At 45.7% G+C, this 20,899-nt stretch overlaps 1 protein-coding gene across 5 annotated transcripts in view; it reads left to right on the forward strand.

Annotated features, from left to right (window-relative positions):
• The window catches only part of PTK2B (protein tyrosine kinase 2 beta), a 134,653-nt gene that overhangs the window by 44,293 nt on the left and 69,461 nt on the right, over nt 1-20,899 (forward strand). Inside the window, exon 1 of one of the 5 annotated variants that reach the window (XM_023216780.1) lies at nt 10,882-11,008. The exons of 2 other annotated variants lie outside the window; for them this stretch is intronic. The gene's annotated coding sequence lies outside the window, so the exon portion shown is untranslated. Of the gene's footprint in view, nt 1-10,881; nt 11,050-20,899 lie in introns of those variants that run through there. 2 more of the 5 variants (XM_023216781.2, XM_023216779.1) reach the window with 2 other exon arrangements.

Genomic DNA, 20,899 nt, shown 5'->3' on the forward strand with positions numbered 1-20,899 from the left:
CTGGCCAACATGGTAAAACCCCCTCTCCACTAAAAGTATAGAAAAACTAGCCAAAAATGGTGGCATGTGCCTGTAATCCCAACTACTTGGGAGGCTGAGGCAGGAGAATAGCTTGAGCTTGGGAGGCGGAGATTGCAGTGAGCCGAGATCATGCCACTGCACTTCAACCTGGGTAACAGAGTGAGACTCCATCTCAAAAAAGAAAGAAAGAACTTAAGTCAGAGATTATCAGAGCTGGTCCAGCATTCTGCTTCAGTGAGGCAACAGAGGTCTCCATTGAGGATGTGTTGGGCTCAGGGTCTCAGAGCTCCTGGGAGTTCAGGTAGTAGCCAAAACATTCTGTGCAGTTTTCCTCGTACCTGGCTATATCGTTATCAGAACAGCTGTGTTGTATTGAAATTAGTGAAAGGGAGCTCAATGCTGCAAGAGACAGAGAAATCAGACCATTGTTTGCCTTGGACAAAGCAGATGTGCACTACCCAGTGGATTTATGGACTGAGATGGCTTTTAGGAAGAACAGGGCAATCAGGGATACTTTCTGGATACCAGAGGGTGGGAAGGTTTAATCATTAAGGAGCAAATGAAGAGACTTGTGTATGTGGCCACATTCAAGGCCAAGTTACTAGCTTACTCTTTTGTAAACCAGTAAGTCTGACAGTGTGCGAAGGCCCACGCATATCACTCACCTCCTCTGTGGTCTGTCCAGAGCCCTTCCGTTACGGCCTTCATCCTTTCCCTCTCTTGTCCCTTACCTGTGGTTAGTGTGATTTCCCTTTTGTGAAATGTGCCTAACTCCACTCACCACCCATCCTCTATCTGCTGATCTGCTGTGTAACTTCACCCACATGAGGCTCAAGAGCAATGCAGAATGCAAGGACACGGAGTTCCTGGAAACTAGATATGTTGCCTCACGACCTTCCTCTACCCAGGCCCAAGTGTGGTCAGCCTCATCTTGCTCTGTGGTCTCACTTCTCAGCCTGTGCATCAGACCTTTTCCCCGTGTTACCTGAAAGCAACTCTATGAAAAGAGGATGATCTGAGACTTCAGTGGGTTTCCTCTCTTGATTTTCTCCTATTTTTAAAGAGAAAACTGTAGTGAGACTCTCGAGTTAGTCTTTTTGGTTTGTTTGTTTGTTTGTTTGTTTATTTATTTATTTATTTATTTTTGAGGCAGAGTTGCCCAGGCTGGAGGGCAGTGGTGCAGTCTCGGCTTACTGCAGCCTCTGTTTCCTGGGTTCAGATGATCCTTCCACCTCAGCCTCCCAAGCAGATGGGGCTACAGGTGCTCGCCACCACACCCAGCTATTTTTTATATTTTTAGTAGAGACTGGGTTTTGCTATGTTGGCCAGGTGGGTCTCAAAGTCCTGGCCTCAAGTGATCCACCTGCCTCAGCCTCCCAAATGCTGGGATTACAAGCACCACACCTGGCCCCAAGTTAGTCTTTATAAGCTCTGGTGGACTCTCCAGGAGTAAAACTGTCAGCCTGGGGGTAGCTCAGGCTTGCTGAGCATTGAGGGAGCTACACAGAGGGCATTCTTGCCGGCTGAGAGAGTTGTAGTTGTGAATGCCAAGGTCAAGGGGCTGGAGGTGGACCTGGTTCTTCCGTGCACACTGGGAGTGGGCATAGGGTGAAGAATGTGAGTTTTGAACTCAAGGGACTTGGAGGTATGTCTCAGCTCTACCATTTCTTAGCTCTGTTACCTTGGGCTGGTTATTTATTGTCCTTGAGATTCCATTTTCTCATCTATAACATGGAAATATAAACAGAATCTCTTTTTATTTTATATATATGTATATTTGGAGACAGAGTCTTACTCTGACATCCAGGCTGGAGTGCAGTGGCACAGTCTTGGCTCACTGCAACCTCCGCCTCCTGAGTTCAAGCAATTCTCCTGCCTCAGCATCCCGAGTAGCTGGAATTACAGGCATGCACCACCATGCCTGGCTAATTTTTGTATTTTTAGTAGAGATGGGATTTCACCATGTTGGCCATGCTGGTCTCGAACTCCTGACCTCAGGTAATCTGCTCACCTTGGCCCTTCAAAGTGCTGAGATTACGGGCATGAGCCACTGTGCCCGGCCAACAGAATCTTTTTTAAAGAAGAGTTCATTTCTTGATTTCAGGAATAATCTACTGAGCACCTCGTCTGTGCCAGGCACCAATCCAGGCAGAGGCACGTGTCCTGGGAAGGACCAATATGATGCTTGAGCTAGAGATACTCATATGTTCTGCAAGGGGAACAGGGTATTATGTGGATTGCATAAGAAAGCACATATGCATTGCTTGATCCCATGCCTGATACATACAAAGGACTTGATAGATAGTAGTTGCTATTGTTATTATATTCTACACTAGAAATATGATATAAATGTGGTCAGTGAGCCAGAAGAGGAGCTTTCGTTTGATAAAATTTTCAGTTTCTTCCTCAAAGGTGTAACTGTCTTTTGATTAAAGTGAGTGTATTAGTCCAAGTTCCCCTGACAAACAGAACAAACAAGATGTAGAGATGTCTATAAAGAGATTTATTATAAGGAATTGGCACACAGGAGTATGGAGACTGGCTAGTCCCAAGATCTACAGTCGGCAGGCTCGAGACCCGGGAAGAGTTAATGTTTCAGTTTCATTCTGAAGGCAAGAAAAAGCTGGTGTCCCAGTTGGAGGGCCCTCAGGCAGGAGGAATTCCCTCTTACTCAGCAGGGGGGTCAGCCTTTTGTTCTACTTAGGCCTTCAACTGATTGGATGAGGCCCATTCTCATTAGGGAGGTCGGTCCACTTTACTCAGTCTACCAACTCAAAAGCTAATCTCATGCAAAAGCGCCCTCACAGACTCACCCAGAATAATGTTCGACCAAATATCTGGGTACTCCATAGCCCAGTCAAGTTGACACAGAAAATTAACCACCACAGGGAGCAATGGCCAGAGGACATCATAGCTGAGACAGCCTAGAGGAGAGCTGAGGACACCTGGGCTGTGCTGGCAACCACCCTGTTCTGGAAGGGAGGATAACCCTAGCTGAGGTTGGGACAGAGGATACAAACTAGTGGTCCTGGAACTTGATCCAATCCAAAGATGTGTTTTTGTTAGCTTATACTGTTTTGTAAATCTGCATTAGCATTTAAAGATTAGAGAGTTCATATACAAAGTCTAAATTTCCAGCTTCTCTTGAAAGACTAGAAGTGGCCCCATAGAGATCAAGCATCCATTCTCACAAGGCAAGCATCAGCTGAACCAAAGCCACAGTTACCCCCTTAGCCCAGATACCCACTGTCCTATTGGCTTGGGCTCCACCAGCCATGCCTGATGGGCTTCACTCATGCACGTTACCACTGCTGCTGCTTTAGGAGAAAAGACACCCAGGCCCAAACATCCGGGCCCTGCCCCTGCCACAGTGGGGAGCCCATGGCAGCAGCATGCTGTGTTCTGTCTGTGGGAGCACAGCAGGGAGGCAGCATGAGCCTGTGTTCAAAGCACACATCAGACATCTTACTCCCTAGTCCCCGCACAGACTTCTCCAACAAGCTGTTGTCTAAAGTGTTCTCTGTGACCAGAGTCTTCGCACAGTTCTTTGCCTGGGGAGGGGACTTGGGCAGTGGTGGGAAAACTCTGTCCCCTCCAACTAGAAAGTAGCTAAACAACTGGAGAGAATTGGCCTCGGGCAAGCAGCTGGGAGAGGACCCGTTGCTCCTCCCTGCCTCTATATTGTGTAAGTTTCAAACTTAGAGCTGGGTGTGGTGGCACACACCTATAGTTGTAGCTACTTGGGAGGCTGAGGCAGGAGAATCACTTGAGGCCAGAAGTTGGAGGTTACAATGAGCTATGATCACACTACTGCACTCTAGCCTGGGTGACACAGCGAGACTCTGTCTCTAAAATAAATTTTTTTTAAAAAATTGGAGATTTCACATTAAAACTCTCATGAAAAACCAGCAGTGGTCATATGGAGGTCAGGCATCTTTTCAGGGCAGGGTGTCTTCTTCTGGTTTAAAGCAAGAGAGGCCCTGAGAGAAGAGCCTTGGGATGGGATCTTCAAGAGCCACAGAATAGTGGAAAATATGCCTCTTGAACAAGAGGTGTTTAGGTGGGAGAAGAAAAGCCTCTAGGGAACCCAGAGCTGCTGCTTATAAAAAGCTGAGGAGACATCGCAAGGAGGAGGTATTGAACCAACCCTGCATGACCCCAGAGGGCAGAAGTCCAAGCAGGGACCAACAGCAGTGAGAAAGCAGGCTTGCGGTGAGTATAATGCAGGCTTTTCCACCAAGGAGAGCTCCTTGGAAGTGGGAACGCCCATACATAGGGGGTAAATCGCCAGGCTGAGGAGCAGCAGGGGCTGCACATTGGGGCTTCTAAGCCTTTTTCATGTGCAGTGCACATAGACAATAGAAGTGTTTGCAGGGCACACAAAAAGTAGACTGGCAGGGATTGGAAACCCTAAAGGGGACTGCATTTAAGCCTAAAGGTTCCAACCATGGACGTAACAGGTCCAACCATGGCTGGCCTGTTTTGAGGATACTTGGGATTTGTTTTAATCCAGTATGGTAAGACATGCAGATGCAGAGATGACTGTCATGAAGGAAGAAGTTGACATTCACAGACCCCTCACAACAGGAGTCCTAGCACACCATACAGGGCCCCGTGGGGCAATACAGGTGGGTCAGGAGGCAGAGAGAGTGAGAAAAAATGTAAGCAGGAGCATTTATTGTGATTTCCATGGGAAGGAACATGAAACAGCATAGCAGGTTTAGGATTGGCTCATCTGAATAATTTCAGCAGGCTCTGGGCTCTCGCATAGACACTGTCCCCAGTTACCTGGTACCTACCCTGGGGTGATTAGGACAGATGGACGGTGGCCTCCAGTGTGAGTGTGACAAGAGGCGATTGTGAGTGTGGGCTCTGGATGGGTTGGTTTACATATATGAAAGGCAGCTGTCAGAAACTGGCTGGCCCTGGGAGAATCAGTCCCTCCAGGGTCAGTGGGGCCCCATGTCAAAGCATCAAATGTAGAAACCAGAAAACATGGTTATTACAAAGCCTGGCCCACATGCCCTTGAGGGCTGAGGGGATGAGTTTGCCCAGATGTGCCAGACTTGAAGCACTGCACTACGTGATGTCTACAATTCCTTTCAGCCCTGAGATGCTGTAAGTCTAATAGCATAGTGAGCTGGAAATGACTTGAGAGTCCAGTCTTATCTCCTCTTTGAACAGAGGGGACCTGAGTCCAAAGAGCTGAACCAACTTGATTAGTCTCATGATGGATTATAAAGTGGGGACTGGAACTCAAGGTTTTCCCACCATCCTGTGAGGCTGGAAGGGGCTGATGGGTGTGGCACAGCATCTTCATCAGTGTGATCTCACAATCATGAGGGGGACATGGGCTCGGGAGTGCCCAGGCGGCAGCATAGGGCATTTCTGGGGCAGAAGGAAGATGTGGGCAGTAGCACAGTCCCTGCCAGACCAGTGAGGCCCTCCTGAGTCCCCTTACCCTGTCCTGGTCATGTAGGGAACTTAGAGCCAGGATGTATCCTGGGATGAGGAGACCTCAATCTGGTCTCAGCTTTGCCCTGAACCAAGTGTCTGACTTGGGCAGTTGAGTTTTCCTCTCTGGTGTCACCCTTCCCGACGGTCATCCAGTCATTTCCAAAGCATGCCATCATCATTTCTGTTCAAATAAAGATCCCTTTGCCCCACCCCCTACTTCTGACCTGTAGGTCCAAGGCAGAACACATGTGTTTCTAATGATTTCCCTTGAGGAGCATCCAGGTTCTAGGATCCACTGGACCCTTCCAGTGTTAAATCCTACAATGCTCTGATTGACTGCCTCCCGGTCATAAGCTACTAGGCAGTGAAGGGCTGGGAACCAGACCCCACGTTTCCTGCCTCCAGGGGCCGTGTTCTTTCCCTGTCCCATGTGCCTCTTCCCAGCGGCACCTCCCTCCTCCCCAGTTATGCACGGGTGCACCCAGCTATATAGAAGTGTGTTGTGTCCACTTATGTCTGGTTTAGTATTCTGCCTGTACGACCTGTTTGTTCTCAGAAAGGTCGTGGGCTGCACTGGTGAGCAGGGTACCCTGTGTTCTGGAGCCTTCATTCCCCTCACCAGGCTCACGGCCATGCAATTAGGCACTTGACACATGATGCCAATGTTGACAGCCAAGAATAGAACCCAAGAGTGGGAGGTTAGTCTGCTCAGCAGTGCTGTGGGACGAAGAGGTTTGTGGTTGCCACCTCAGCTCGAGGCTGAGCAGAGACCAGAGCTCAGAATGTACCAAGCATCAGACAGGAGCCCCAGGTGTGGGCTGCAAAGCCGTGGGAGAGAGTCCAGGGGTGTGTTACCTTCAAAGCCCATTCAGGTCTAAAGTCCTCATAACCCAAGACCTAGACCAGATAGCAGGAGGCTGCAGAGTGGGTTCAGGCCAGGCCAATCTGGGCAGGACCAATAGGCTTGGCTGCCTCCACCCCAACTAGTGCCATTGGCCCTTCTCAGAGGGAGCAGTCTTTGGAGACTTCTGGTGATCATTACTGGTGTCAGCAGATCTTGTCCAAATTGATTCCTGTGGGCTTCTTGAGGTTGGGACTAAAATGTGTCTGAGTAGCAGGTGGACCTGGACTGGAATGATCTTGAACCATGCAAACCCTCATGTTTCTTTTTGTCAGAGGCATGTGAACCAGAGTAACTCCATCTTAAAGGAGCTAGGTAAAATGAGGCTGACACCTATTGTGTTGCATTCCCAGACGGTTAAGGCATTCTAAGTCACAGGGTGAGATAGGAAGTCAGCACACGATACAGGTCATAAAGACCTTGTTGATAAAACAGGTTGCAGTAAAGAAGTCAGCCAAAACCCACCAAAACCAAGATGGCGACGAGAATGTCCTCTGGTCATCCTCACTGCTACACTCCCACCAGTGCCATGACAGTTTACAAATGCCATGGAAATGTCAGGAAATTACCCTAATTTAAAATTTCTGGTCTAAAAAGGGGAGGCATGAATAATCCACCCTTTGTTTAGCATGTATTCAAGAAATAACTATAAAAATGGGCAAACAGCAGCCTTCAGGACTGCTCTGTCTATGGAGTAGCCATTCTCTTATTCCTTTACTTTCTTAATAAACTTGCTTTCACTTTATGGACTCGCCCTGAATTCTTTCTTGCATGAGATTAAAGAAACCTCTCTTGGGGTCTGAATCAGGACCCCTTTCCTATAATGTTTTCACTTCTGTGTTTAGAACCAGAGACTTGCTGTGTAAAGTAGGAGTGAAAAGAGTACAACTCGTGTCTCACAGCTCCAGAGGCAGAGCTGGCCCCGCGGATAAAAAGTGTAGAAAAACTCCTTTAACATATCCTTGGAAAGACCTCTCTGGTACTGAAAACCATGCAGAAATGGAATAGATAGGTTGTTTTTGCCAAAAGGGGCCCCTGTCATTGAAATATGCAGATGCTTGAAGGAACCAGAGGAACTCAGGTGATCTGTGATTACGGCCAACACTCAGAGTTGGGGATGTGTAGTTTACCACGTACATTACAGATATTATTTTCATTAATGTTCACAACAGTTCTGGGAAAGATAGTACTAACATGCCTAACTTTTATGGGTGAGTACACTGAGGTTCAGGGAGGTAATGGGATTTGTCCCAGATGATTTGACTGGGCCAGGACAGAGCTCCAAAAATGTGCTTGTTTCATGCCAGTGTGATAAGAACTTTGTGCACCTGGCATCCTTCTTTGGCTGCCATGGGGAGGTCTTAGTTCTGGGCCTGATTCTATCTCCAGCTGAGTGTGGTCTTAACCCTTTCTGAGCCAGTGTCTCCTTCCTGTAAAGGGGCCAGGACCACCTCTGGAGGGAGGAGAGAAGACAGAGAGCTAGTGCTCTGTGAGCTCTCTGTCACATGCACTGCCTGTGTCACAGGAGGGTATTTTTACTGAAGGGCGCCATTACATTAAAATGGAGACTCCATTTCTAAACAGGTGGGCACATTAGCTCTAGCTGGAAAGAGCCTCTCCCAAGAACACAGTTCACAATAAAGATCAGGAGGTGTTGGGTGCAAGTGGAGAAGGTTCTGGAAAATGTAAACCTCCTCTTCTACTTAATACTATTCCTGGCGTCACCTGCATAGTCAGTCCTCAAGGGATTACTTGAAAGCTAGCATCCCCCAGGGCATTTACTTTGGGGAAGGGAACATCCCTACCTTCAGTTCCCTCACTTGTAAAACCAAGGGAAGTAAAAACAAATTACCTGACATGCCCTTTAGCTCCGGTTCCTACCATTGGTGAGTTTACAATCTTAGTTGTTACTTTTCTCTTTTATCAATATCTCCTGCTATCTTTTTCTTTCTTTTCTGCTTTTCTCTCCCTCACCTTTTTTTCCCTCCACTGTCTCATATCTCCCTCAACAACCAAGGTCTCTCCTTGTAGCTAATGAGTTTAGCTCCCAGAATTATAGACCAAGACAACGATCCTGGAAGCATCAAGTCTAGTCCAGGAGCTTTAGCCTAGACTTTAAGGAATCCAAGGCTGTGGTGAGGGATTCAAGGGGGTTCTGCAATTATGGAAGTATTTTCAGCCAAACAGTGAAGAAATAAACCACTTCAGGAGCCGAGCGATCACTTTAAACAGTACGAAATATTCATATGTGCAACACTTTGTTGGAAGAACATCCCTGTCACCTAATCCCCTCACTTTTTAGATGAGAAAAGCTGAGTTCAGATAGATAAGGTGATGGATCCAAGTTACCCGAGTGTCGCTCTGGGATTTAAGTTGCATGTGATTCAAAAGAGTGTAGAATCTTACAGCTTATCTATGTGTGTGTGTGTGTGTGTGTGTGTGTGTGTGTGTGTGTGTACCCAAGGCAATCAGAGCATTCTGTCAATAGAAGCAGAAAAGTAGAACTTGGTTCCTTCTGGGGCTCCTGAAAACTGGGGTGTAGACATAACCCGCACACTCCCCTCCTACCGGCTTCATCTTGCTCCCTTTCCCCTAGTGGAGCTGGGGGAGAGCAGCACACAGTTCCTCTCCTCACTGGCTGTCTTCTCCCTGCTGCTTCTCGTCTGCGGTGAGGCTGTGGAGAAGTGGGTTGCTGTTCTTTTTTCTGACTTCCTGTGTGCTTCAGAAACCTCAATGAACAAAGAGCTAAAGGAAGAAAGGGCCCCGGAACCGTTATGCCAAACATAGACTCACATCCGACATGGGGGAGCTGGATGCCTGATTTTTATAGAGATGAAACCCAGGATTCAGGATTCCGACTGCCCTGTTCCCAACGTGGCTGCATGGGGAATGTCAGTGCTTGGGAGCTGGAAGTAGGTCGCAGGCTTCTCATTCTTTTCAGGCTTAGGTCTAATGTATTTAAAGAGGTAGCCGAAGTGAGTCTTTAGAGTATGTATCATTGAAATCAAACCAACATTAGAAGGAAACACTTAATTTCCTGTCTACAACCACTGTTTTTTGTTTGGTTTTGCAGACAGGGTCTCATTCTGTCGCTCAGGCTGGAGTGCAATGGCACGGTCATAGCTCACTGAGCTTTGAACTCCTGGGCCACCTCACCTACCTGGGTAGCTGGGACTACAGGCACGTGCCACCATGCCGGGGTCTTTTTAAAAATTTTTTGTAGAGATAGGAGTCTTGCCTGTGGCCCAGGCTGGTCTCAAACTTCTGGGCTCAAGTGATCCACCCACCTTGGCCTCCCAAAGTGCTGGGATTACAGGCGTGAGCCACCACACCCGGCCTACCACAGCTGTTTTAATTTCTCTGTTTTCCCTCAGTGTACAACTCAGCTGTAACCATAGGAGCATATTTCCATAGATAATTTGCATATAATCTTTGAAGTTTTCATAATCCCTTAATTGAAAATACCTAAGTAGTCTCCTTATTACTTACCTTTTAGCACACACAAGTTAATTTACAAGTGAGTCTCTGCATCCAGGTGAGAACAGCATCGCAGGGAAAACCTGTGCCTTTTTTTTTTTTGAGATAGAGTCTAAAAAAACTGGACTGCAATGGCACGATTTTGGCTCACTGCAATCTCCGCCTCCTGGGCTCAAGCTATTCTCCCCTCTCAGCCTCTCGAGCTGGGATTACAGGCACATGTCACCACGCCCGGCTAATTTTTTTGTATTTTAGTAGAGACAGGGTTTCACCACATTGTCCAGGGCGGTTTCAAACTCCTGAGCTCAGGCAATCCACCTGCCTTGGCCTCCCAAAGTGCTGGTATTACAGGTGTGAGCCACCGCACCTGGCCCTGTGCTTTTTTGATGTTTTTTTTGTTTTCGTTGTTTGTTGTTGTTTGGATGGCACATTGCTGAGCTTTCTGTCCGTAAGCTCCTGTTCTCAGAGCCTTGCTACTCACATTATGATCCACAGGAGACTCTCAGGGTCAGGTCTTTCTCTGCCCAGCCCTGGCTTCCTGGTGCTGTGTTCATGTCTGATTTTGGATCCCTGAGACCTTTTTCTCCTACCGTTCTTCTAAAAGGGTAACAGTCATTCTGTGACCTTGCTCAGGAAATTTTCAGCTGGATTTTCCCTTTGTATTTTATTTGATGCTTTTAACCAGGGAGGAAAACTCCTGCTACCATGTGAGTTGTGCTGGGGAGACTTGCCAGAGAAGAGCTGCCCACAGGGGGATTTCTCACTACTGCATTCAGGGTTTCCCTACTTTGGAGGCCTCGTGGCTGGAGTTTTAAAGGCCAAAGTTCCCCTGAATTTTCTGAACTCTGAATGATTGAAACCACCTATTTTATTTTTTTCTCTTTTTACCCAAGCGCTCATTTTCCAATAAAGGGCTTGGGTAATGACAAGAAACTAAAACTGAAACCACAACTCTGCTCTAAAATAAGAGACTCTGAGACACCCAGGAAGGGCCTGCCTTTAAGACTTGTCACTCCCTGAGATCCATCACGGCACCAAATGTTTGCTGAGCTCCGTCCTGGGAGGGAGGCCTGCAGCCTGGGAACTGGGAGACCTGGGTCCCAGTGGAGAGACCTCACCATGTAATGAGCCTCTCTTGATTCAGTTCTCACAGTGAGTTGAGGGCCAAGCCAGCCATTCTTCAGCCTCACCACGTGGGTACCAGAATCACCTGAGATGTTAGGAGGGTGGGGAAAGAGGGAGGTGTTGGTCAAAGGGGACAACGTTTTATTTATGTAGAATGAATAAGTCCCAGAGATCTAATGTACAGCATGGTGACTGTACCTAAGCATGCTGTATTACATACTTCAGATTCGCTAAGAGAGTCGATTTTTTAAATTTTAGTAATTTTTTAAATTGGTGCATAATAACTGTACGTATTTATGGGGTACAGAGTGATATTTGAATACATGTATACTCTGTGTAATAATCAAATCAGAGTAATTACTATATTCATCATGGAAAACATTTTATTTCTTTGTGTCGGGAACATCCAAAATTCTCTGTTCTATTCAAAAATATACAATAACTTATTGACTCTAGTCACCCTACAGGGCTACAGAACATTAGCACTTATTCCTCCTGTCTAGCTTTAATTTGGTATCCATTAACCAACCTCTCTCCATCTACCTTCCACCCTGCCCTTCCCAGCTTCTAATAACCACAATTCTCTCTACTTCTGTGAACTCAACTTTTTTAGCTCCCACCTATGGGTGAGAAAATATAGTACTTCTCTTTCTGTGCTTGACTTATTTCACCTAACATAACGTCCTCCAGGTTCATCCATGTTGTCGTGAATGACAAGATTTCGTTCTTTGTCATGGCTAAACAGCACTCCATCTGTTGATGGGCACTTCAGTTGATTTCCTATTTTGGCTATTGTGAGTAGTGCTGCAATCAGTGTGGACGGACAGATATCTCTTCAACACATTGATTTTAATTTCCTTTGGAAAAATCCCTAGTAGTGGGATTGCTAGATCATATGGTAGTTCTATTTGTAGTTTTTTGAGGAATCTCCATACGGTTCTTCGTAACGGTTATACTAATTTACATTCCCACCAACAGTGTTTAGGAGTTCTCTTTTCTCAACATCCTCACCAGCATTTGTTATTTTTTGTCTTTTTGATAATAGCCATTCTAACTGGGTGAGATGCTATCTCATTGTAGTTTTGATTCGTATTTCCCTTATCATTAGTGATATTGAGCATATTTTCATTTATCTGTTGGCCATTTCTATGTCTTTGTTTTTCTGAGATGGAGTCTCTCTCTGTTGCCCAGGCTGGAGTGCAGTGGTGCGATCTCGGCTCACTGAAAGCTTTGCCTCCTGGGTTCCAATGATTCTCGTGCCTCAGCCATTGGAGTAGCTAGGATTACGGGTGCGCCACCATGCCCAGCTAATTTTTGAATTTTTAGTAGAGAGGGGCTTTGCCCATGTTGGCCAGGCTGGTCTCGAACTCCTGACCTCCAGTGATCCGTCCACCTTGACCTTCCAAAGTGCTGGGATTACAGGTGTGAACCACCACGCCTGGTTGTATGTCTTCTTTTGAGAAATGTCCTTTCAGATACTTTGCTCATTAAAAAAAATTATTATTTTTTTTTACCATTGAGTTGTTTGAGTTCCTCATGTATCCTAGATATCAGTCCCTTGTTGGATGAACAGTGTGCTCATATTTTCTCTCATTCTACAGGTTGCCTGGTCCACTCTGTCAATTGTTTCCTTTGCTGTGCAGAAGCTTTTAGCTTGATAAAATCCGATTTGTCATTGGGAGGTCAAGACAGGAGAATTGCTTGAGGCCAGGAGTTCGAGATAAGCCTGGGCAACATAGTGAGATGCTGTCTCTGTTTTTTTTTTTTTTTTTTTAAATCCCGTTTGCCTATTTTTGCTTTTGTTACCTGTGGTTTCGAAGTTTGACCTACAAAATCTTTGCCCAGAACAATGTCCTGAAGGATTTACCCTGCTTTCTTCTAGTAGTTTTGTAGTTTTGAATCTCACGTTTTAGTCCTTATTCTGAGTTGATTTTGTGCATAGTGAGAGATAGGGATCTAGTTTCATTCTTCTACATATGGTTATTCAGATTTTTCAGCACCATTTATTGAAAACGCTGTCTTTTTCCCAATGTATGTTCTTGGCATCTTTGTTGAAAATCAGTTAGCTATAAATATGTGGATTTATTTCTGGGTTCTTTATTCTGTTTCATTTGTCTATGTGTCTGTTTTTATATCAGTACCATGCTATTTTGGTTACTTTAGCTTTGTAGTATTTTTGAAGTCAGGTAGTGTGATGCCTCCAGCTTTGCTCTTTTTGCTCAGAATTGCTTTGGCTATTTGGGGTCTTTGTGATTCTACATGAACTTTAAGATTGTCTTTTCTATTATATTTCTGTGAAGAATGTCATTGATCTTTTGATGGGGGTTGCATGGAATTTGTAGAGCGCTTTGGGTAGTATGGTTATTTTAACAATATTAATTCTTCCAATCCATGAACATGGAACATTTTTACATTTTGTGTGTGTGTCCTCTTCTAATTCTTCCCCCCTAGCCCCCACCGAAGACAGAGTCTTGTTCTGTCACCCAGGCTGGAATGCTGTGGTGCGATCTTAGCTCACTGCAACTTCCGCCTCCTGGGTTCAAGCAATTCTCCTGCCTCAGCCTCCTGAGTAGCTGGGATTACAGGCGCATGCCACCACGCCTGGATAATTTTTGTATTTTTAGTAGAGATGGGGTGTCACCATGTTGGCCAGGCTGGTCTCAAAACGGCTGGTCTCAAGCTCCTGACCTCATGATCTACCCAACTCGACCTCCCAAAGTGCTGGGATTACAGGCGTGAGCCTCTGCGCCCAGCCTCTTCTATGTCTTTCATCAGTGTTTTATAGTTTTCATCATAAAGGTCTTTCTTGGTTAAAAACTGTCCTGTCTTATTAAATTTATTCCTATTTTATTACGATTTTTGTAGCTATTATAAATGAGATTGTTTAGTTTTGTTTTAGATAAGGTCTTACGCTATTGCCCGGGCTGGAGTACATTGGCACCATCATAGCTCACTGCAGCCTTGACCTCCTGGGCTCAACTGATCCTCCCACCTCAACCTCCTGAGTAGCTGGGGCCACAGGTGCGCATCACCACACCTGGCTAATTTTTTTTTTTTTTTTTGAGATGGAGTTTCACTCTTGTTGCCCAGGCTGGAGTGCAATGGTATGATCTCGGCTCACCGCAACCTTCGCCTCCCAGGTTCAAGCGATTCTCCTGCCTCTGCCTCCCGAGTAGCTGGGATTACAGGCATGAGCCACCATGCCCAGCTAATTTTTTGTGTTTTTAGTAGAGACGGGATTTCTCATGTTGGTCAGGCTGATCTCAAACTCCTGACCTCAAATGATCTGCCTGCCTTGGCCTCCCAAAGTGCTGGGATTACAGGTGTGAGCCACCGCGCCTGGCTGAACACCTGGCTAATTTTTAAATGTTTTGTAGAAACAGGGTCTCCCTATTTGTCCAGGCTGGTCTCAAACTCCTGGACTCAAGCAATCCTCCTGCCTCAGCCTCCCAAAATGTTGGGATGACAGGCATGAGCCACTGTGCCAAGCCAAGATTACTTTTTCTATTTCTTTTTTAGCTAGTTGGTTATAGGTATACAGAAACACTACTGGTTTTTATATGTTGATTTTATACCCTGCAACTTTACCGAATTTGTTTATTAGCTCTAACAATTTTTGGTGGAGTATTTAGGTGTTTATATAGAATCATGTCATCTGCAAAGAGGAATAATTTGACTTCCTCTTTTCCAACTTGAATGCCTTTCATTTCTTTCTCTTGCCTAATTGCACTGATTAGTACTTCCTAGAGAATAGATCTTAAGTGTTTTCAGTACACACACAAGAAAAGGTAACTGTGGAGATGAATATGCTAATTAGCTTGACTGTAATAATCAACTTGCTATACAGCTCAAATATATACAATTTCAGTTAAAAATATTTTTATAAAGAATCACCTGAGATGTTATTGAGAAATACAGATGGCTAGGCCCCAACCCCCAAGGTCTCCATGCACTAGGTCAGGTTAAGTCTTAGAGATATTTACACTATATATTCCAGCAATGCCGACATGCAGGTAGACAGCGTGAAGAACCCAGGGACCAAGTGCTGTCTGAGGTTGCCGCTCATCTAACAGCAACGTTTTACCATTAGAATCCAGATCCCCAGAGGACCTTACTCTGGGAGTGTCTATGGAATAAGGCCTCCTTCTTGGGTAGGTCTGTACTCTGAGTTATAGCCAGAATCTTCATCACTGCAGGATGCAGTGAGAAAGAGCCCACACCTGCAGCCCCTTCTGACTCTACTCAAATCACAGTTCTGCTCTCTACTTGCTGTGTGGCCTTTGGGAAGTTACTTTGCTCAGCCTCAGAGACCTCATCCATGAGATGGGGGATAACAGTACCTACCTTTTGGGTTTTTCTTAGAGTGGACTGGGCTCATTGTGCATGGAAAGTGCTAGCCCTAGGGAAGCACTCTGTTACCTGCTGCTGTTTCTCAGAAATGAGCCCTTTGGCGGTCCTGGAGAGCTGGAGGAAGAGGACGTGTGCTCAAGGTCTCAGGGCTGAAGAGGAAATCAAGATCGTGGGGTGGCAAAGAACCTCAAGGCACTGCCAGACACTCTGGGCTTTTGGAGAACTGTTCAGAGTTGGAGATAACTTTCTGTAATCCTAGGCATCTCTTCTCTTGTCACATTTCATTGAGATATCTGTCTATCCTATTTAATCCAAGCCTAATTTTGGATAGGATCCAGAAATCTAGGTGAATTTCAGGGACCTATTTGCTTCCTTATCTAGCTTGGTGGTGAGAAGATCAGCCCCTCTGTGTGGGCCACGTGGAGAGTACAGAAAATAAAACTGTATCACGGCCGGGCACAGTGGCTCATGCCTGTAATCCCAGCACTTTGAGAGGCTGAGGTGGGCTGATCACTTGAGGCCAGGAGTTCAAGACCAGCCTGGCCAATATGGTGAAACCGCCTCTCTACTAACAATACAAAAATTAGCTGCATATGGGGGCGGGCACCTGTAATCCCAGCTACTCAGGAGGCTGAGGCATGAGAATGACTTGAACCCGGGAGGCAGAGGTTGCAGTGAGCCAAGATCATGTCACTGTACTCCAGCCTGGGCGACAAAGTGAGATTCCATCACACACACACACACACAAAAAACTGTGTCCAGGGAGAAGCTAGAGATTGATGCATAGGAGAGAGGTCCAGTTTTTATCCTTGTGCAACAGACTTTACACATTTCTAAAATATATTTAACCAAAATAACAATATTATAACCGATGTAACTTAAGATCTTTAACTGCATGCAGTTCTAAATGTGGACTGTGTTTTTATGTAGTTCTAATCAGTATGTAAATTTCATTCTCTGTCACTTAACATTTTTATATAAATCTTTTCATGCACTACTCATATTTTTATCATAGTTTATCATTATTGCTAGCGCTCAAACTTCCCCCTGAGCATTTTGTTTTGATTCTCATTATTTCACTGCTATAAATAGTACAGCTAGGAACATCTTTGTGCAAAAGCTTCACACCCCTCGCCTTGGATAGATGCGGTATGTTTCCCAACGTTGGGTAGCAAGATCAACACATGTGAGTTATTTTGTATTTAACTTCCTTGCTTCAGAAAGCCAATTCTGAGTAATTGGCAATTGTACTAGTTCATTTCAAGTCAATGAACATAAGTTTTTCTTTTTTTTCCCTAGGTAACTTGGCTTGTTTAATAGGTTTATGGTGGTTCCTTAAAGTTGTTTTTATTAGCATTTTCAACTGCTGAGGGCTTTTCCATCTATTTTTAATTTTCTCAAGTCTTTTTCACACACAGGTGGCATCCTGTTTGCTTGAAGGGGCATTAAAATTGCTGTTTTATCCAATTCGCATTAAAATGAAAGCTGAATACATCTACAGATGGGGGCTTGGTCATGTTTAATGGTTTTGAGATCTGTTTACGTAAAGCAAATGTTTGGTGTATACTAGGTTTGCAGAGAGTGGCAGACTAGGGGGTTGACAGGTGGAGAAGATGTTCAGAGGATGGTTTTGTTGTTTTTAAGGTGGTGAGAGATAGGGTTGCTGCATCTGTACAGTTAGACTTGGGTTTATACTTTCTAGTTAAAAAAAAAGTACCTGAGTTTTTTTTTTTTTAAATCACCAACTTTTTTTTTCTGTTTATTAAATGTATCATAAAATATACCTTAATCAAGTCCTACATATCCATGACTATATACATATTAACATGTCAAAAGTCTGCATTCTTTTCCATGCATGTATGAGGAATTTGCGTTTGAGCAGAATTCTGGGGGCTACCTCAGAAAAGCAGGTTCGTCTGGACTGTACTCTTTGACACAGAAATAAGCTTGAGGTGTGGAGACCAAGCTCAGAGCAGGGGTGGAGGGAAGGTTGGGGAGCACTCACTGCTGGGATGTAGGCCGTGGACTGTGTTTGTTGGGGTACAGTGGGAAATCTGAGCTCTGGTCTTATCTCTGCTACTGAAGAAAGGGGACCCCAGGAAAGCTGCTCAGTCAGTCACTTTTCCTCATTCTCAAAATGGGAGAGCAGCCTGCCTTGGGAGGTATCAGTGAGGTAGCAAGGGTACAAACGCTATGAAGGGAGATTCAGCGGGTGATATGCAAATGTGAAGCTCCTCTTCCTCTGGCTGTTACATTTCTTCTTAACGTTGACTTGGAGGAAGGAGTCAGATCCATCTTTCACTGGAAAGTCCTACAACCGTTCAAAACCAGCAATCCATCCTGCATTCCCATGACTCTCTCTTTGGTTTTAGGGGTCTGCACCAGGTGATAGGGCTTTGTTGAATGCCCTTGCCCTAGCAGACGGCCTCTCAAACCCCAGGCCCTCAGCTTGCACCGCTGAGGTGGGATCGTGTGTGCAGAACCCAGAGGGAAATCACCGTCGTTTCTTAGGGGTTTTCTGGTAATCCCAACACTACATTAACTTTTCTTGGCAGCCACATCGTAGTGACTAACAGTGAATTTACAGTTAGCCTAAATCCTATTTTTTAATCCATCCACCGCTAAACCGCTTCTTTCTCATCCTAGACTGGGGAAGACTTTTTTTTTTTTTTTTTTTTTGATCTACATGAAGAATGGCTCATTTATCCCACTTCACAAGTTGCATTTTGTTAAACTTGGCATGACTTACCAGCCTGCGAGGATTTCAGGAACTTTTTTTGATCCTCTGTTAAAGCCATAATCTCTCCCAATCCTGTGCTCAACTTGATGCTTCTTGTTTAATAACCACAAGCTCCTTCATACCCAATTAAAAGGTGTGAACAGAAGCAATTAAAGTAATAGTCTTCCATCCAGGTCAATGCAGACATTCGATTAGCAGTCTTTAGAAAAAACCATTTGACCAGCTAGGAATTCACCTGCTGTCATCTGACCTTCTTATTAACTTCTCAAGAAAATGGGGAAGAACTCAGACAAATTGAAGCATTGATTTGTCATGGTACCAAATTTCCTTGCTCAGCAGCCAACTTTGTAACCCACCTGGAGAGGGACACGAGATTTGCAGGAGTTGGAGGTTGAGAGGGAAGGAAAGCTGAGATCATTATTTGAAGAGGAGAAGTTGTGGATAACTTAGTCTGGGATTAAAGATGACAAATCTTAAGAGGAGAAGTTGTTGGACAACTTAGTTTGGTATTAAAAACGACAAAGAGTGTGGTTTTGAAAATAACAACTTTCAGAGGACTGGAGAGTAAGAGAAAAGAAGCTCTTGGGAGGAAGGGGTACATGGTAAGATGTTATGCCTCCATGCACCTTGTGCATTGTTACCTTGAAGTGCTGGGTGGTGCAACCACTACAGGCAACAAGTGGGACATCAAGGGTCAGAGGTGGCTTGAGGCCAGGGACCCTGAGATCTGCCCTCTTTGCCTAGAGTTTGTCACTGTTCAGGCAGTGGTGTGCTGGAACCAACTCTCACAAGCCAATGGCATCCATTTTTCCCCAACTCCCCTTTCAGTACCATCATGCTGGTGGCTTGGAATCGGCCACAGTGGAAGTATTTACACCCGAGAAATTGGCAAGTGCTACAAATCAAGGCATCCTTCTCTTGGATTGCCAGTGGCCAAACACACACCAGACACTTATTCTCGCTGCCCCTGCAGCCTCCCAGCTCACACTTGTGCTGTATCCTTGTGCCATATTTATATTTTTAAAATGAAAATCTGCTTTTCCATGGATGATGTTCAAAAATTTCTTAGCAGATTGCCACCTTCTGGTCTCATTTCCCAATGACCCCTCGCCCACCCTCTTCACCAGCCCTATAGGCAGCATGTCATGGGGTTTCCTGATCTTTCTGGGTCACTTTTTCCTAAGATCCTGAAGCCCAGTAGGCAGGTTCTCTTCTGTGATCCTCTGGTCCCATGCTTAGAGTTCTATTAGAGACCGTAGCAGGCTGTGGCTGTTTTTGTGTGTTTTGTTCTGTTTTACCTTTTTTCTTTTTACTGGATTATGATCTAATAGATGGGGACCTTCTTCCCTCTTCTGTTTATCTTCATAGCTACAGGTCCGTTATGGCTCCTGAAACATAGGAAGGCAGAGAGAGGAGGGAAGGAAGGAAAGAAGAAAGGAGGGAGGGAGGGAAGGAAAGAAGGAAGGTAGGAGGGAAGACAGAAAGACACACCAGCCAAAAGGCATTCATGACCTGGCAAATAAGGAGCAAGATGAGTATGATTTTTGAAGAACTGAGAGAAGAGTGGAGCCCAGAAGTCAAATAGGAGATAAGAAAAATCTGGCTAGCTGCAGGGATCAAAGGCTTTTAGGGGAGAAGAGGTTCCCTTAGCAAGAAAGCACAGGGTAATGCATCCCTGTTGCTCCCCTCCTGCCCTGCAAGACCCCCCAAGTCAGCTGGCCTCTGGGCTGGCAGGAGCTGGCAACAGAGGGACTCCCGGTGGGTAATGGGTGCGGGGGTGGGGAGCTGAAAACGTGGTAAAGTTTCAACAAATGCTTTTTGAATTACATTCAATTATAGCTGGCAATAATCACAACCTTTCTGGTTCTCTCTTTCGCAAGGTAATGGGAGAAAGTCTTGGAGAGGAGGGAAGTGATTTAGCAAATGCTGGACCGGAGGGCCCTGGAGCAGGCAGAATGCTGGCCCTGCGGGAACTGAGGGCTGAGAGGGCTCCAGCTGCGGAGGGGGCGCTGTGAGGAGCCAGCAGGGCCCAGCCTTGCCCAGAAACCTAGGACCAGTTCCCTGAGACTTCAAGGTCGTTGCCAATTAGTTAAGTGCCTGCACTCAGCAGGCCTTTGGGATAGGAAAGGGCTGTGTTCTCCATCTTGTTGATGTGGAAACAGCAAAGGGAAGTGACTCAGGCAGAGTGGAAAGGCGGAGTGTGTCTCGTGACATTCTGACTTCTACTAGATCCAAAGGGCTGTGCTTGACTGTCTCCTGGGAGGCTTCCTTCCATGGACAGGCGCCTGTGGTGCTCTGAGGACAGGCAATGGGTCTGTGCAGGAGCAGAGGAAAGGGAAGCATGATCTGTGGAGGTGGGGCAGGTGCATGGAGGAAGGCAGGGCTCGGTGAAAAGGCAGCCTTGGTGCACCGAGCACTGGAGGTAGAAGGGGCTGCCACAGCCACCTGATCCTGCACTTAGGAGGTCAGTTTAGACTTTTTAAAAGTAAGGTTTAAAGGCCAGGCATGGTGGCTCATACCTGTAATCCCAGCACTTTAGGAGGTTGAGGAGGAAGGATCACTTGAGGCCAGGAGTTCAAGACCAGCCTAGGCAACACAGAGAAACCCTATCTCTATCCAAAATAAAAATAAAAAAATTGAACTAGGCATGGTGGCATGTACCTGTAGTCCCAGCTACTTGGAAGGCCGAGGCAGGAGGATCACCTGAGTCCAGGAGTTTGAGGCTGTAGTGAGCTATGATCACATCCCTGCACTCCAGCCTGAACAACAGAGCAAGCCCCTATCTCTAAAAAAAAAAAATTAAAATTAAATTTCAAAATTAAAAAGTG

The sequence above is a fragment of the Piliocolobus tephrosceles genome, chromosome 7, assembly GCF_002776525.5.
Source record: "Piliocolobus tephrosceles isolate RC106 chromosome 7, ASM277652v3, whole genome shotgun sequence".
Taxonomy (NCBI): domain Eukaryota; kingdom Metazoa; phylum Chordata; class Mammalia; order Primates; family Cercopithecidae; genus Piliocolobus; species Piliocolobus tephrosceles.